Source organism: Capsicum annuum, chromosome 1 (genome assembly GCF_002878395.1).
Source record: "Capsicum annuum cultivar UCD-10X-F1 chromosome 1, UCD10Xv1.1, whole genome shotgun sequence".
In the NCBI taxonomy this organism is placed as follows: Eukaryota; Viridiplantae; Streptophyta; class Magnoliopsida; order Solanales; family Solanaceae; genus Capsicum; species Capsicum annuum.
The window spans coordinates 236,962,999-236,971,613 of NC_061111.1; the positions used below are offsets into that span (position 1 = coordinate 236,962,999).

General features: G+C 35.6%; 1 pseudogene; it reads right to left on the minus strand.

Annotated features, from left to right (window-relative positions):
• Positions 1–4,928: 4,928 nt before the first annotated feature.
• LOC107861881 overlaps positions 4,929–8,615 on the minus strand; it is a 13,640-nt pseudogene continuing 9,953 nt past the window's right edge.

An 8,615-nucleotide genomic window follows, 5' to 3' on the forward strand; every position in this document is an offset into this window, starting at 1 on the left:
ACTACTCTCTTGAGACACAATGCCTCTTTGAATGATGTTAACGTCAAGTTGATCTTCATTGACAAACAAAATATGATGACATGTGTGTCAAACATTGCAATTTCACACAATATCCAATTTAAGGTTATCAAATTAAGCACAACAAGATATTCACTGCGTGTTTGGACGACAACTGCGTATGGCAGTTTCATGCCTCGAAGATTGTCTATTCTTTGCTCTTTCAGGTTACTACATATGAAAAGGCTCACAGTTGCTCGATTGATTTCATAATGTCCGACCACAAGAATGCAACATCAAAGGTCATATGTGACTATATACTAGAGCTCGTGTGCGACTCTAGTAATGTAATAACACCCAATTTCGTAGTGGATGAAATGAGAATGAAATACGGAATCATTATATCCTACAACAAAGGATGGCGAGCGATACAACATGCCTATATGGTGATAAGAGGAACTGCAGAAGAGAACTACAACAGGTTGCCATCGTATCTTCACATGATGAAAGAAAATAACCCAGGCACGTACATGAACATAAAGAGGGATGATGAGAACAGGTACAAATGCTATACTGTTGAAATTGAAAATTTTTGTCCAAGAGGCAACACTTTATCCTTTATTTGCACTGATTAGATTATTAACATAGATGGAAATCTTGCCTCATGGCAAGACTTGGTTTAGAAAATTATTGAAATTGAAAACTTTTGCCCAAGAGGCAACAGTTTATCCTTTATTTGCACAGATTAGATTATTAACATAGATGGAACTCTTGCCTCATGGGCATGACTTGGTTTAGAAAATTGTTGAAATTGAAAACGTTTGCCCAAGAGGCAACAGTTTATCCTTTATTTGCACTGATTAGATTATTAATATAGATGGAACTCTTGCCTCATGGGCAAGACTTGGTTTAGAAAATTATTGACATTAAAAACTTTTGCCCAAGAGGCAACAATTTATCCTTTATTTGCACTGATTAGATTATTAGCATAGATGGAACTCTTGCTTCATGGGCAAGACTTAGATTATTATCATAGATGGAACTCTTTCCTTATGGGCAAGACTTGGTTTAGAAAATTGTTGAAATTGAAAACTTTTATCCTGGGAAAAAGTTTATCCTTTATTTAGACTGATTAGATTATTAACAAAGATTGAACTCTTGCCTCATGGGCAAGACTTGGTTTAGAAAATTGTTGTAAAAATATTATCCTGTTGAAGTTGAAAACTTTTGCCCAAGAGGCAAAAGTTTATTCTTTAATTGCACTAATTAGATTATTAACATAGATGCAACTCTTGCCTCATGGGCAAGACTTAGTTTAGAAAATCATTGTACTCTGATTATAAACATCAAATGCAAATTGTTACTAATATTCTTTTGCTCAACGCAGGTTTCAATATGCATTCTTTGCTTATGGCGCTTCAATCATTGGATGGACCAACTGTAGACCGATAATAATGGTAGATGAAACAGTTTTGAAGGAAAAATATCGTGGTGTCCTCATGATAGCAGTGTCAAAGGATGGAAACAACAACATATTTCCTTTGGCTTTTGGAATTGCGACTCAGAAAATAATGAATCTTATAACTAGTTCTTCAATCGGTTAAGACATGCAATTAGGGTACGTGAACAATTATTTATTCTATCAGATCGTCACCCATCCATTGCAAATGCAATTGCAAATGTCTATCCAGAGTGTCAGCACGGGATATGCATCTATCAAATGGAGAAGAATTTAAGAAAAAGATAGTTCTCAGATATGGTTCTATCACTCTTCTACAACGCAGCAACAACATACAAATGAACTAAATTTTATACTTTTATTAATGAGATAGAAAAAGTCGACAAAGTTGCTGCGGAGTACTTGAAAGAAGAAGAACCAGAAAGATGGGCTTGTTCATTTCATACCAACAGAAGGTACAATATTCTTACGACTAACAACGTGGAGTCCATGAATGCGGTACTGAGAAAATCCAGGAAACTGCCAATACTGGGACTGATCGATTACATTCAGAAAAAATTACAAAGTTGGTTTTATGAATGAAAAATGGAATCACAAGGCAACTTTCATGACATCACACGTTGGGCAAAAGTGGAGGTGACTGACAAGATCCAAGACGCCTTGAAATTGAAAGTAAGTAATTGAAATTGTATTTTGATAATAGAGAAATATACGATTATTGTTTTTTTATTGTAGATTATACATAGCTGGTTTATTGTTATTTGTGATTTATTTCTAGTTTTTTTATTTCCTTGAGATTCGCGCGCAAAATATATGTTTTGTTGCTTCTGCTCATAGATGTGTGATGGTTTGTGATTTGATGTTGTATGCTTGATTGTAGTTGTTTTTGGGTTGCCTCAAGATTTATCCCCTATGTATGTTTGATTGCTCTGTATGGCTGATTCTGCTCATATACTAGATGTTTCACTATCATAGTTGATTCTACTCCTAGATTAGATGCAATATCAGTTTTGTCTTAGTTTATTTGTAACTGATTCTCCTGCTCATATGTTGGAAGCATCACTATTGAATCAGCTACTGTTGCTGAGCAAGGTTCTATCTTTTTCATATAATACAGGAAATTTGACTTTGAAAGCTCATTTCTTGGATGACAGATCCTTCTCCTACACTTTCCCTGACCAAGCCAAGCATCAAAACTCTAACTATCCCCTATATTGGCCTTTCACTTCAATTTTGAAATAGAACCTTAATTGTTACTCCTTATTATTGGTCACTTATTATTAGATTTTTGATTAGTTCAATTTTAGATTGTGATTTGATGTTATATTCTTGATTGTAGCTGCTTTTTAGTTGCCTCAAAATTCTCCCCCTATGTATGGTTGATTGCTCTTTATGCCCGATTCTGCCCATATACTAGATGTTTCACTAGAAGTTGTCATTTATTTATCATTTTATTTACAGGTAGACCCCATTGATGCAACAAGATTTGTTGTAAGAGAAGAAGGAGTTGAATATATTATAGACCTGAAGAGCAAGACTTATCAATGCTTGGTATTTCAAACAGATGAGATACCATGCACCCATGCAATTGCAGCGATAGAGAGTAGACATATGAACAAGTCTAGCTATTGTTCTCATTGGTTCTTAAGACAGTCTTGGCTACAAATATACCAGGGATAAATCCCACCAGTTGGAAGCACAACATCATGGATTATCCCAGATAACATAAGGATCCGATTACAAACCCCCCAGATAAGGAGGTTCTGCTTGGGAGAAGACAAACATCCAGATATCCTTGTAGAACAGAATCTTCAAGAAACAATTACAGATGTTCGAGATACAAAAGAATCGGGCATAACAGATCAAATTGTCACTATACTCTTATCCTTCATCCATATGCAAGAAGATACAGAAAGAAAAATAAGAAAACATGATTAGTTTTACTTTTTATCCAAGAAGTTAGATCAAAATAACAGTTATAATAGGATTTTTTTTATCCCTATTTTAGTTAGTAACAAGTACTTTTGACTTTCAATCACGAATGTCTTCTTATTTATATGAATTTTTAACTTGTGGTGAAGTATTTAACTCAATACCTTCTTATTGATTGTTTATAAAAATTATTTAGCATGTTAAATTTTCTTATATATTGATGTGTAAAAATATATCATATTACTAGGATTCGGGGAAGGACTACACCCCCTAGAGATGTGATGTGGATAATTCCACGGGATATACTTTAAAATTTGCCTTGAAGGCAAGATGTAGAACAAGTTGTGCCCCATGGGCAAAAGTTAACACTAGCTTATTCTGCAATGATTCGGTAGATGATCTACAACACTTTCCCTAAAGGCAAGACTTAAGCCCCAAAGAAAAAAGTTATGCCCTATGGGCAAGAGTTGACACTAACTTAGCATGTAATAACTTGGCAAATGATCTGCAGCTCGTGCCCTAGAGGCAAAACTTATTACAAAAAATAAAGAAGTTGTGTCCCATGGCCAAGCATTGATACTAGATTAGGGTGTGATGATTTGGTAGATAATTTATAAGTCTTTTCCAAGAGGCAAGATTTTTAGACCCCAAAGGAACAAGTTATGCCTCATGGGCAAGAGTTGACACTAGCTTATTCTGCAATGATTCGACAGATGATCTACAACACTTGCCCTAGAGGCTAGACTTAGACATCAAAGGTGGTTCAACTATCATTGTTTGTACAATATGTGCCATAAAATACTTGTATAATTTAATCTCTGTAACTTAGCTTCGTAGCTTGTAATACAACACACATTTGAATGCAATGGTTCAATAGAATACAATAGATTCAAAGAAAATGAAGTATTTGATAGTTGTTCTCTTCTCCCCAAGTTCAGCTTATGTGACATCAATAGTACTGAAACATTTTCCATGGAAAAGTTCAAATATATAGAACTAGAGGAACAAACTATACCTTTCTGTGGCACAAAACTGAACTATTGTAGCTGCTCAGTGTTGGAAGTATAAATTTCTGGGAAGATGCAATACTTGTACACCCTAGCGCGCGCACAACATACACATATGCGATGTTCTTCAATCCAAGGAGAAGAGAACTAACATCACAATGAAAATTTTCAAAACTATGGAGATTACAACTGCCATCAAAACTAATTTACTTAAAGGATAAATTTATTAGCATGATGCCAATGACGAAGAGAGTTGAAAAATCAGAGGATTTTGTGTCTGTAACAAGTACCCAAAGTATATAATGTCTGTAACAAATCTAACTTTGTTGCCATTTAGAGGACAAAACCAAGAAACTCAGACATAAGCATTTTCTATAATGACTTTATTTTATTTACATGACTCTTCAACAAGTCATTGGAAGCCATGCATGGCCAAAAACCCTCGACAAAACCCTTAATACCTATTCCAGAAGAAACTGTAACACTTGGTCATGTAACTTCGATGAATTCAAATAGCAATAACTATGAAGACATCATGGTTGACCGCATTTTGAGACAATCACCATCATAACCGTGACTGCCAAGCCTATGAAAGAAGCTCCTAATGTTATCTCCACAACGCCTAATTTAGTACTTCCATCAGCATTAAAAAAACCTTATTGCCTCCAAAGAGACTTTTGAAGAAATCTGACAAGTTGTTCATCATATCAACCATAGTTTATGTTACTATTCATATAACATTCTGCAAAAAGTCTGTAAAAGAGTTCCCAAATTTAGATTCTTCTGCCTCAGATTTGGAAGACGCACTCCTTTGGGATGGCTGAGAAAAGAAATCAGCATCAGCAACGAATTCATCTATCTTATGATCCGAGTCTGGGAACAATGTACCTGCAAAAATGGTATTATAGTAAGAAACTTGACCACTATGAAATATTTGAGTAGAATCAAGGACATAGATTTCTCACTGGTTTTCTGTGAGCTGAGGAATTCTTGAAGGGATGGATTTTACATTACCGCATTCCACACATTTGGGTCACAAGCAATTGAAGCAACAACGCTCTTGGGGGTGTAATACCCTGGGAAATTTTTCGTTGAAATTTTGTACGTAAACGTGTTGGGTTCTATCTTCTAGAATGAATTATAAATTTTCCATGCGGAATGTCTTAGATTATGACCCACCATTGCGTAGAGTATCGAATAAGCTTTCCAACTATATGTGGATCATCCAAAACGAACACCTGAGCGACGAGTTATGAACATTCTGATCAAACCGTGAATAGTAGTGAACAGTAAAACGTGCAGGAAAAAGTACTGAGGCTTGGCATATTTTTGCTCCAACTTTAAACGATCATAAATCCTTGTAAATAATGATTTGGGTGATCTGCTATATATCAACGAAAAGCTCTGCGAGTTCTCTTTCCAATGAAATTGGTTTCATCTAATTTATCTATCAGAGCAAAAAGTTATGGTCGATCTACTTTAGCCTATCAAAAGAAAATTTTTGGGTCAACTTTAAACGATCATAAATCCCCGTACACTATGATCTGAGTGAGATACTATATATCAACGGAAATATATGAGAGTCCTCTTTCTAATGAAATTGGTTTTATCCAATTTGGATATCGGAGTAAAACATTATGGTTGATCTACTTAAGACTATCAAAACAGTCCATCAAAGGACAGATTCAAGAATTATTTGATTTTTAGGGGCGTTTTGGTCATTCTCCCTCACCCAAAATCTGTTCAAACCCTATATTAAAGCCTATTAGAAGCATTATATATTATATTTCATTAAATTCTCTCAAAAAGAAAACCCTAAGCTCCTACATCCAACTTCAAGAACCTCCAAAGTTCACCATTAATTCTGCAAATTTATTCAAGATTCCAAGTTCCTAGTTCACAAACTCCAAGAACCATCATTCAAAGGCACGATTAACACCTCAAAAATGAGTATTGATCTAAAGTTCATCATTTAAGGTATGTGGGGTTTTTCAACAAGAACTCTCTTTTGTTCTTGTGTCCAAAAGTAATTTTCTTTACAAAGGCATGATTTTTATTTGATTTTTACAAATTTGAAGCATGAACCCATATCTTATGATGATTATTATGAAATCTTGATGTTTTTGATTTTAAAAGTTGAATTTACATGTGTGGAGATATAAAACATGAATCTTGAATGATATTTATCATGATTTTGATATTTGGGTCGTGAATCCCCATTGAAAATTGTGTTTTTTTAGAAAGTATATGTTATAAGCACGTTGATGTTGAATATTTCAGATATTTTGAATGATTGGACCTTTTGGTCTTAATGAAGTTGTTTTGAACTCGAGTGTGAAAGAAATCCACAACGTGGTTGATTTTGATAGATGGGAAGCATGATGGCTCCCGATGTATATTTATATATTACTGAAATTGTTTTTTTGTAGATTATCTTTGAAATGATCTGAGCTAAGTCCGGGAGAAATCTTTAGCATCGAGTGGGAGGTACAAAGCGAACTTACTTCCCTAGAACTACGTGCCCCCGTAGGAGTGAGCCTGACGCTGATTTATATAGTGATCACTAGTTTGTGTGGATTTGATATTGATAGTCCTACTCCGATGGCAAGGATAGGACGACTCTCCCCAACGTGGGTTGTACGTTGGACTCCATGTAGCTCACAGGATTTATGTCGGTTATAGGATCTCCCAGTGTGTGTGTGTTTCCTTGTGTCTATAGTGAATGGTGAAGTGATTTGAAAGTGGAATTGTGAAAGTTGTTCTTTTGAAAGATTTAAATGATATTTACATTATGAGAATTGATATTCTTGATAAACTGAAAGTGATTGACAAATTATATGATGACTCACATGTGTTATTGTACTTATTTCATCCTCTCATGATTATGATGATTTTCTTCGGTCTATATGAGTCTTTCATACATCCTACATATTTCTTATAAATATTTATGATTATGATGTTTATACAACTGCATACACCCCCATATACTTGGTTCCTTTCCATGGTATTGACCTACATCTTCGGATGTGGGCTACATTTTCTCAGAATGTAGGTTCAGGTGCTCAGTTCCAGGTTTGACAGTGATTCTTCGGGCACGCTGTTCTACATCCTCTGTTGTGGTGAGTCCTCATGTTTTGAGGACGTGATGTCTAATGTTGGTTTCAGGGAATTGTTTACATTTGATAACTGAGTATGAGTCAGTTGGGGCATGTCTCAATGGCTTGCTGGTTTTATTGATTTTCTTAGAGGTTTGTCAGACTAGTATAGATGTTGGGAGTTGACTAATAAGTCATATTTTGTTATCTTTCTGAAATTCTTTTATTCTTGGATGATGATTACTCTATTGATATTTGAGGGTTATTTATGAAAACCCCATTGATTTGTGTTGAACTGAATGAAAATGGCTCAAAGGGTTAGTTTGGGGCTACTCGTAGCCTCAAGCACCGTGTGATGCTCCGGGACTCATTTTTTGGGGCGTTACAAACTTGGTATCAGAGCCTAAGGTTTTAAGGTGTCCTAGGGAGTCTGACAATAAAGTCTTGATCGTCGGTGTGTAGCGCGCCACATCTATGAGCAAGAGGCTACAAGACATTTTAGGAAAAAGTGTGATTCTTTCTTTCAGAAGTCTATCATGCTTAAAGTGTCTTTCTCTGCTAATTATTCGTGCTCTTCTCTTTCAGAAATATGCCTCCACATCGAGCGAGAAGAAATAATGATGGTCAGCAACCTCAACCCGCTGACCCATTGAATGAAAACGTGTCTCATGCTGAATTCGGGCAGCCTTTCAAACGCTAGCCCAAGCTGTTACTACAAATGTTCAGACCATATCTGGATATGTTTGTCATAGTGTTCATCGATGATATACTGGTGTACTCCCGTAGTGAGGATGAACATTCTGATCATCTTCGAACTGACTTGCCAACCCTTAGAGATCACAAGTTGTTTTTGAAGTTTAGTAAGTGTGAGTTTTGGCTAAGGTCAGTTGCTTTTCTGGGTCATATCATTTCTTCCGAGGGTATTAAAGTTGATCCCCAAAAGACCGAAGCTGTTAGAAATTGACCTAGACCTATTTCTCCAACTTATATCTAAAGTTTCTTGGGTTTAGTTATCTATTACCTCTATTTTGTTGAGCATTTCTCCTCTATAGCGTCTCCTATGACTCGGTTGACCCAAAAGAAAGTGAAGTTCTTGTGGTCCGAATCTTGTGAGAAGAGTTTTCA